Here is a 10,489-nt window from a genome sequence, read left to right as displayed (position 1 = left end):
GTGGAGTGGACTGGTTGGGCCAAATGGCCTTGCTTTCACTCCTATGTCTTATAGCCTTACTGAAAACAGAAAGTGCTGAAGAAATTCAGCAAACCTCACATTATCTGTGGAGAGAAATACAGAGTTAACCTTTTGTGTCAAATATAGCTTCAGAACAGTGCTGAAGCGGATTCTTGTAGGATTTGAACATTAAGTATCTTTCTCTCTTCACAATTATAACAGGCCTGCTCTGTTCCTTCAGCACTTTCTGATGAATAGCAAATTAATCAGTTTGGTTGGTATACCCACAAACATGCTGCCCACCCTCCACTGTTGTTCATTTGCAGCATTGAATTTCACTGCAGGCGTTCACCAATGCTCCTTAGACAGCATTTTCCAAATCACTACCATCCTAAAGACCAAGGCAGTAGGATCTTGAGACCAGCTCTTCCTGCACGTCTCCGTCAAAGCCACTCAACATCCTTATTTGGATACATTTTCCTTCAGTAATGTCACCATTAGCCCAAGTGACCATCGTGGTTGCTTTCTCATCAGTGAGACACGACTGACATTATTTTAACCTGAGGATCACTGTGCTCCAGGGGAGGGGTGGGTGAGGTGAGAAGGTGGGACCTTCATGCTGGTCTCTTTCAGTGTGCAGATTGAACCTGTGCTGTTGGTGTCATTCTACATCACAAACTTGCCATCCAACCACCACTGCTGCAGGGGGTCAGTTAGCACAGTTGGCTGGATAGCTTGTGTGGGGTGTAAAGAGATGATGTGACCAAAGTTTGTGAGAAGATTTGTAGCTCGGGTGCTCGTTGCTGAGGTTCTGTTCGCCGAGCTGGAAGTTTTTGTTGCAAACGTTTCGTCCCCTGTTGAGGTGACATCCTCAGTGCTTGGGAGCCTCCTGTGAAGCGCTTCTGTGGTGTTTCCTCCGGCATTTATAGTGGCCTGTCCCTGGGTGCGGATCGTTAGCTGTCTTCCTGTTTGTCCTATATAGTGTTTTGTGCAGTCCTTGCATGGGATTTTGTACACTACATTAGTTTTGCTCATGCTGGGTATCGGGTCCTTCGTTTTGGTGAGTTGTTGTCTGAGAGTGGCTGTTGGTTTGTGTGCTGTTATAAGTCCTAGTGGTCGCAGTAGTCTGGCTGTCATTTCAGAGATGTTCTTGACGTATGGTAGTGTGGCTAGTCCTTTGGATTGCGGCATGTCCTCGTTCTGTTGTCTCTCCCTTAGGCATCTGTTGATGAAATTGCGAGGATATCCGTTTTTTGCGAATACCTTGTATAGGTGTTCCTCTTCCTCTTTTTGCAGTTCTGGTGTGCTGCAGTGTGTGGTGGCCCTTTTGAACAGTGTCTTGATGCAACTTCGTTTGTGTGTATTGGGGTGGTTGCTTTCATCGTTCAGGATTTGGTCTGTGTGTGTGGCTTTCCTGTGTCTGCCATAATCTGCTTCCATTCGATTTTCATCAATTCCTCTCTCATGCCCCGTAATTACCCTTATTTAACTGTAACACAATTCAATCTGATTTTGCCTTCTCTCTTTCCAACTTCAGACTGAACTCTACCTTATTATGATCACTGCCTCCTAAGCATTCACTTACTTTAAGAACTTTCATTTTACATTTCATGTGTCAGCAGCATTGTGCTTTTGTATGACACGTTGTCATGCTGGCATCCCACTTCGTGTATTTGATGTAGTTAACTACGTTTGGGGATGACACACATTGACCAAGTGTTTGGCAGTGAGGAAAACAATCTCAGGTTACACAGAGAAACAGACCGATTGGTCAGATGAGTGGATCAGTGGCTAATGGAATTTAACCCTCATAAGATGTGAGATGATGTGCTATGGCAGAAGTCACAGGACAAGGCAGTACTCAATGAAGGGGAGGACACCAGGAGGCTCGGGGGAATAGAAATTGAGGTGTTTGTTTACAGAGACCTGAAGGTGGCAGGAGAGGATAATACGGTACCTGATAAGGAATACAGGACACGGACCTTTAGCAATCGAGGATAGATGAGAAGAGCAGTGAGGTCCTATCAGAGCTGTACAGGACTCTGGTTGGTTAGGTCATAGTTAGGATATTGCATGCAGTTCTGGTCACTGTGCCATAGGAAGGAAGTGACTGCACTGGAGAGAGTGCATAGGAGTGTTGCTTCAGTTGTCTCAAATTCGCTGTGAAGAGCGTGTCTGAATACGCTTGGGTCGCTTTCTATAGAGCAGAAATCGAGACATATATGACGATAAGGAGCTTGGACAGTGAAAATAGAAAGCAATTGTTCCTCTCAGACAAAGGCCCAATAACCACGTGGTGTAATTTGAAGCTGAAAGGCAGGATGTTTCAAAGGATTATGAGGAAAGCCTCTTCTCAGCTAGATGATAGTAGGGGCCTGAAATGCCCTGCAGGTGATTGAGATGGAAACCACACAAAGTTTAAAAAATACTTAGATGCACACTTAATATGTCATTACGTTCAAGGCTTTGTTCGAAATGCTGGGAATTGGGCTTGAGGTAGGTTTAAGGTAATATTGAGAGGATAAACACGATGGGCCGAAAGGCTTCTTGTGTTCTACATGGTTATGTAATTCTGAAAGTAAGCTTCTGAATTCCAGTTTTCTTTCCCTTGCGAAAATATTACTGATTGTAAGTTTCAGCTGTTGTTGTGGTCACTATCAGATTCAGGTTCTGTATCTGAGTACTCGTTCACAGATAAAATTTCCCTAATGAGTTGTATAATGAACAAGAAAAGCAGTGGGATAACAGTTTGCAGTGGAACAGCTCTCAAGGAGCGCGGCAGCATGAGGTACTGAGTGACTGACTAACCTCAGCAAAATGAAGGGCATCACTGAAAAGTATATCAAAAAATATTTCGATATTGATGGGTCAAATAGTGAATGAAATAATGTAAACATTGTTGTTTGAAGGCAAATTGCAATTAACCTTTGAGACCTAATAGGATCAGGTTAAGACAGTCTTTAGGGTATTCAGTGACATACACAAATCTCAACGATGTCACATCATTAAAACAAACCTGTTGACACAATCTGTTTGTTCAAAATGAATTTAAAAATTGAAGGTGCATTCAAAGTCTCCAAATGAAGATATCACACAGTATAAACTAATATCTGTGGAGCTGTGTCAACACCAACTCCGAGAGAATTTTCCAATTCCGTGAGATTGCCAGCAGCAGGAACACAGCGGTTGTTTCACAAACAACAAAATGCATCTTCCAAGGCAAATGGTTGAAAAAGTATAGTACACCATACTCGCTGTTGTTGGTGTTCCTGGTAAATGTTGTAACAACTTAAGTTGGATAAATCTCTGCTTTAAATCAGACTTATTTCCACTTTATGACTGATAATTATTTTACTTCCATTTGGCAAGGCAAACCCCAATGCGAGATTATTGTACTTGCTTGTTTAAACAGTTCCTCGGTAATGTACAGCATTGACTGTTTCTCTACTCTGTGCAGAATGCGTTTGCTCTGAGGCCACATTGATGGGGTTTGGCTGAGCACTGGCTCGTCTAGAAAGTGTTCAGAAAGACCACACCATCTCTGTGGGTGTTCAAAGCCTGTTATTGGTCAGATGGGTTTTGTAACAACTTAACTCTTAGTGATACCTGGTGTTACCCATTCCTTGATGTGAAGGGATTGCGTTGGTGGATCTTGTTCAGGCAGCTCTCTCCAAATGGGAGCCCAGATATAACAGGTGGCTTAAGGAGGTCATTATGGAGTGATTAGTGAGTGTCAGAACCGATAGCTTTGATTATCCTGTGTGTTTCTGTCAGTTAGTGAGTGTGTGGGGACATGGTATTTGCAAGGACAGATAACTGGGTTCATACAAGTTCCTCATGCATAATACCAATACATGGACTTCACATTTCCAAACTAACTCTGTGGTATAATTCCTCACCTGTGGAAAAAAAACTCTATCTGTAGTTCCCTAGTACTCTGCAGTATCCAGAGATTGACTGGAATGTTATGTAGTGTTGATCCATATCTCCATGAATCACTCTGAGTGAAGGTGTTACTGTCCGTGGAATTGTATTGAATGGGAATCACAAACCTCAGGCTGGAACCTGTGATTGCTGAGGCCTCATGTTTCTGGGAGGATGCATCAGTATAAAATTGCACTGAGTGTCGGTAATTTTTCTGACCCAGTATTCTTGCTTGTCTGCAGGTATCTGCAAAAGCAGCATTGTAGTACGTGTGGAGCACTAACAGGAGTATACCAGTGACTCCAATTGCAAGTTTTAATAGGAATATCGTTCACTGGAGAACTATATTGTGTATGCGTCAACAGCCTGGTTGGGAGTACATTATTCCAGTGCATTGTGATTCAGTGAGCAGCTTTCAAATATAATTTTACCGAGGGTGGGTTCCTAGCCAAGGAGTAATAACTAACCCCAGTGACGACGTGTTGCTGGGAGCATCTCTCAAACTAAAATCACACCAATTGTGGGTTACGAATTGCAGGGGAACATTTTACCTCAGTGGCCATGCGCAAGAAGAAATATCTCTGACTGTAGAGTTTAACTGCTTGAATGAAAGGGAATATCTGACCAGAATGGTAATTACAACCATAATTTCATTTGGATAAATGACAAGCACTAGAGCATCCAGCACAGATCCATTTGGGACACTGTTGGTCACAAGCCTCCAGTCCAAAAAAAATGCCTTCCACCATAAGATTCTGTCTCCACGCCACGTTACATATTCAATGGACAAGCTCACACTGAATCCATCATTCATATTATAGTTCTCATTCTGAGCTGTTCACTGACGAATCTGTGAATGTAGTCTGGAAATATGATTGATTTTAAATGGGAACATCTTTGCCGTTGTTTGAATAGATTGCGTCACAAGTTTAGAAAGTGAAATGTCCCATTGGAAAGGAAAAATGTACTTTTTAGTATGAAGTGAAAGTAGCATAGTAACAGTATTAATTTAGATAACATAGACATAGAACAATACAGCACAGAACAGGCCCTTTGGCCCACGATGTTGTGCCGAACATTTGTCCTTAGCTTAAGCACCCATCCATGTACCTATCCAATTGCCGCTTAAAGGTCACCAAAGATTCTGACTCTACCACTCCCACAGGCAGCGCATTCCATACTCCCACCACTCTCTGGGTAAAGAACCCACCCCTGACATCTCCCCTATACCTTCCACCCTTCACGTTACATTTATGTCCCCTTTACGTCAATATTTAACTTCCATTGTGGTCAGGACAAGCTGTAGGAAATGGCTACTCTGACTCATTACCTAGACATCAATAAATTCGCAGGTAACAGAACATCACACAAGTGGGAGGCTTTCAAGAAATGATGATGAGAATTCTGAGGGATTTTGCAATCAGTTCACTTCGACTTTAGTAAAGCTTTTGACAAGGCTACACATGATAGACTAATTAGTAGAGGCAGGTCGCATGGGATTCAGTGTGAGCTTGTCCATTGAATATGTAACGTGGCGTGGAGACAGAATCTTATGGTGGAAGGCATTTTTTTTGGACTGGAGGCTTGTGACCAACAGTGTCCCAAATGGATCTGTGCTGGATGCTCTAGTGCTTGTCATTTATCCAAATGATTAGGATGGGAATGTAGGTTTGCATGGTTAGGAAATTTGCACAAAACAACAAAATTGGTGGCATTGTAGACAGTGAAGAAGGTTTTCTGAGATATCAGAATTATCTTGATAAAATGGGTTAACAGGTTGAAAAGTGGCAGTTGGGGTTTAACATATGAGGAAAGTTTCAGGATTCTAGATCTATTTTTGATAGAGTTTAGAAGGATGGGGGGAACTGAATTGAAACTAACAAACAATGAATGGTCTGGACAGAGTAGATGTTGGGAAGATGTTGCAATTGCTCGGAGAGATTAGGACCTGAAGGTAAAAGGTAAAGAACGGAGGCAAGGAGAAACTTTTGCAGCCAGAGAGTGGTGAAACTATGGAATTCACTGTCTCAGAAGGCTGTGGAGACCGGTCTATTGAGTGTATTTAAGTCTGATATGGATAGGTTCTTGATTATGAAGGGGATCAAGGGTTAGGTGAAGTATGTGGGAGAATGAAGTTGAGAAATTATCCGCAATGATTGAATGGTGAAGCAGACTGGATGGGGCTGAATGGCCTAATTTCTGTTGCTATGTCTTATGGTCTTATCTGGATAAATGCGAGGTACTGTATTTTGGGACAGTAAACAAGGTTAGGACTTATACAATTAGTTGTAGGGCCTTGGGTAGTTTTGTAGAACATTGGAATCTAGAGGTGCAGGTTCATAATTCTTTGAAGTTTACATTTCAACCTGCTGGACCGTAATGTGGTGTTGTGTGATTTTTAACGTTGTACACCCCGGTCCAACACCAGCATCTCTAAATCATGACATTTCACACGGACAGGGCGGTTAAGAAGATGTTTAACACACTTGCATTCATTACTCAGCCCTTTGAGATGGTAAGTCATGTCAAGCTTGCACAGGCCTCTTCTGGAATACTGTGTCTATGCTGGGTCACCTACTGATGAGAAGGATATTATCAAGCTGGAAATGATGAGGAAGAGATTTACTAAGATGTTTCCGGTTATGGAAGATTTGAGTTATAAAGAAGTGCTGAATAGGCTGGGACATCTTTCACTGGACCATAAGATGTTGAGAGGCAACCTTATGGAGGTTTATAAAAAATAAGTCGTACAAATTGGGTTACTGGCAGTTGGGATTTTCCGAGGATGTGATTTTTAAGGCACATTTCTTTTAAGGTGAGAGGAGAGAGATTTTTTTAAAAAGCATGAAGAGTAATTGTTTTTACACAGAGCAGTGGTGGAATGAACTTCCTGAGGAAATGATGGATGTGGGTACACTGTTTGAAACACATTGGGATAAATACATTAACAGGAAAGGTTTGGAGCGATACGGGACAGGAATAGGCAGGTGGGATTAGTTTAATATGATATTGTGTTTGGTTGGACCAAAGGGTCTGTTTCAGTGCTGCATGACACGATGACTCGAAGGATGAATGTAGAGCAAGAGTTATTGGCACTGTCTAACATCTGTAGCTGAGTACATTGAGATTAACAATACCTGATTCTTCTATTCATAATCTAACCACAGGTAATTTTCTGGTAATCACTCTGTGATGCGTGTCCTCTTGGGAGGGAGAGGTTTTAGAGACATAGAGATGAACAGCATGGAAACAAACCCTACGGTCAAACTCGTTGATGCCGACCAGATATCCCAACCCAATCTAGTCCCACCTGCCAGCACCCGGCCCATATTCCTCCAAACCCTTCCTATTCCTATTCCCATCCAAATGCCTCTTAAATGTTGCAGTTGTACCAGCCTCCACCACATCTTCTGGCAGCTCATTCCATACACGTACCACGCTCTGCATGAAAACGTTGCCCCTTAGGTCTCTTTTATATCTTTACCCTCTCACCCTAAACCTATGCCCTCTAGTTCTGGACTCCCTGACCCCAGGGAAAAGACTTTGTCTATTTATCCTATCCATGCCCCTCATAATTTTGTAAACCTCTATAATGTTTATAACCCCCAGCCTCCGACGCTTCATGGAAAACAGCCCCACCTGTTCAGCCTCTCCCTGTAGATCCTCCAACCCTGGAAACATCCTTGTGAATCTTTTCTGAACCCTTTAAAGTTTCACAGCATCTTTCTGATAGGAACGAGACCAGAATTGCACACAATATTACCACAGTGGCCTAATCAATCTCCTGTACAGCCGCAACATGACCTCCCACCTCCTGTACTCAATACTCTGACAAATAAAGCAAAGCATACCAAACGTCCTCTTCACTATCCTACTCGACTTTCAAGGAGTTTTGAACCTGCACGCCAAAGTCTCTTTCTTCAGCAACACTCCCTCTGACCTTACCATTAAGTATATAAGTCCTGCTAAGATTTGCTATCCCGAATTGCAGCACCTCACATTTATCTGAATATATCAGAATCCATCAGCCACTTCTCAGCCCATTGGTCCATCTAGTCATGAGCATCGTACATCAATCAGTTTTAAGGCAATATCTAAAAACAAAATAACGCTAGGAATAGGAATAAAAATGTCTATTTCATCAAATAACTGAAGTCAGTACCGGCAATATTGTAACTGTTATCAATGATGGAGGGGGAGAACATTTCAGAGAATTCACAGTTCAGAATAAAGAACGTGACATATTGATTACAGTAACATGTACCTTTGATCTTGGACATTAAGGAATCAATTTTGACTGCCATTTATGTCACTAAAAAGCTCACAAATCTATTTGCAGAATTGTGAACATTTCTCATTCTTTGTGCAATAATGACAAAGATTCGGACTCTGTCGGTGTTGAAACTCAGTCACACACTACCATGTTTTTCTTCCACAGCCGCTGAACTTCCAATACAACCATATGTTAAATCTAAAGTCTGACAAACTCAGGACTCTTTAGGTTGCATTTATGGAGTGTCCATTCCTCAACAACATGTGCCTACTTTTATCGATTCATTTTTTTTAATTCTGTAAAGAAATGTTCAACTCTTAAACACATAGATAATGAACACATATTCACAACAAGGAACCCATGAGAAACTAATCTCAACGAGATTGCAAAGCTCTTTGGCTTCATCCTTACTATATGCGAAGATCTTTCTGGCTGTTGGAGGTCAATCATCTCAGCAGGGATTCTTCAGAATCATTTCTTCAGTCCCCAAATATTAAACATGGGCGGCACGGTGGCACAGTGGTTAGCACTGCTGCCTCACAGCACCAGAGACCCGGGTTCAATTCCCGCCTCAGGCGACTGACTGTGTGGAGTTTGCACGTTCTCCCCGTGTCTGCGTGGGTTTCCTCCGGGTGCTCCGGTTTCCTCCCACAGTCCAAAGATGTGCAGGGTCAGGTGAATTGGCCATACTAAATTGCCCGTAGTGTTAGGTAAGGGGTAAATGTATGGGTGGGTTTCGCTTCGGCGGGTCGGTGTGGAATTGTTGGGCCGAAGGGCCTGTTTCCACACTGTAATCTAATCTAATCAAAAATTAAGTTGTCTCATTCCGACCATTCTGTCATTTCTGATGTGAAGACGTTTACTGGCGATTGCACAATGGTTAGCACCATTGATGATTCCTTACATAATGAAGAGGTCTGTGTCCATATGTGGTGAGATCACACCTAGCTGGGGTTAGTCGGTGACAAGGACTGTTCGAATCCCATAAGAATTGGGCAAAGACCATCACAAAAAGTGAGAAGCTATCAATCTCCCATTGGCTTACTATGACGTTAATAACCTGGGCCAATCATTCACAATAAAATAACCTCGGAAAAAATAAGGACAGCAGATGCTGGAGATCAGAGTCGAAGATTGTGGTGCTGGAAAAGCACAGCTGGTCAGGCAGCAACCGAGGAGCAGGACAGTCAAAATTTCGAGCACAAGCCCTTCATCTGGATGAGTCTTGTTGGCCGTGGGGGGCTGCTGAGAGGTAAATGGGAGGGCGAGGGTCTGGGGGCAGGTAGCTGGGAGTGCGATACGATAATGAAGGTGGGGTGAAGGTGATAGGTCGGAGAGGAGATTGGGTTGGATAGATGTGAAAGGTGATGGACAGGTAGGAATTGTAAAGAGGGTGGTGCTCAGTTAGAAGATTAGTTCTGTGATGAGGTGGGAGGAAGGAAAATGAAGAAAGAGGTGAAATCCACACTGAACCCCGGTGGCTGGGGGGTGTCCCAAGGCGGAAGAGGAGGTGTTCTTTCTCCAGGAGTCGGGTGGTTAGGGCTTGGCGATGGAGGAAGGCCAGCCCTTGCACATTCTGGGGGAGTGGGAGGGGGAGTTGAAGTGTTCGGCCACAGGGCAGTGGAGTTGGTTGATGCAGGTGTCCCAGAGACGTTCTCTGAAATGTTATATAAGTTGGCGTCCTATCTCCTGGACATCTCCATCTCCATTTCCAGCGACCGACTTACCACAGACATCTATAACAAGCCCACTGACTCCCACAGCTACCTGGATTACACCGCCTTCCACCCTGCCTTCTAGAAAAAAAACACTATAATTGATTCACAATTCCTCGGCCTCCACAGCATCAGTTCCCAGGTAAATGAATTCCACCTTAGAAAGTGCCAGATGACCTCCTTTTACCAAGATCTCAATATCCCCAACCACGTGGCCTACAAAGCCCTTCAGCGCTTATCAACAAATTCCTGCACCTCCGCCCTCGAACCCCCCACCCCCCAAAGCAACAAGGGCAGAAAACCCCCGGTCCTTACCTTCCACATCAGCAACCTCCCAAAACCTCCATCATCGTCCGCCACTTCTGCCAACTACAAACAGACCACGTCGCTAGTGATATATTTCCCTCCCCATCCTTATCAGCATTCCAGAGAGACCATTCTCTCCGTGACTCCCTTGTCAGATACACGGCCCTCATCAACCCACCTTCCCCTCCCACTACCTTGCCCTGTCACCGCAGGAAGTGCAAAACCTGCGCCCACATCTCCGTCCTCACCTCCGTCCAAGGCCCCAAAGGAT

Source organism: Chiloscyllium plagiosum, chromosome 37, assembly GCF_004010195.1.
Source record: "Chiloscyllium plagiosum isolate BGI_BamShark_2017 chromosome 37, ASM401019v2, whole genome shotgun sequence".
NCBI classification, from domain to species: Eukaryota; Metazoa; Chordata; class Chondrichthyes; order Orectolobiformes; family Hemiscylliidae; genus Chiloscyllium; species Chiloscyllium plagiosum.
This window is presented reverse-complemented; position numbering follows the sequence as displayed.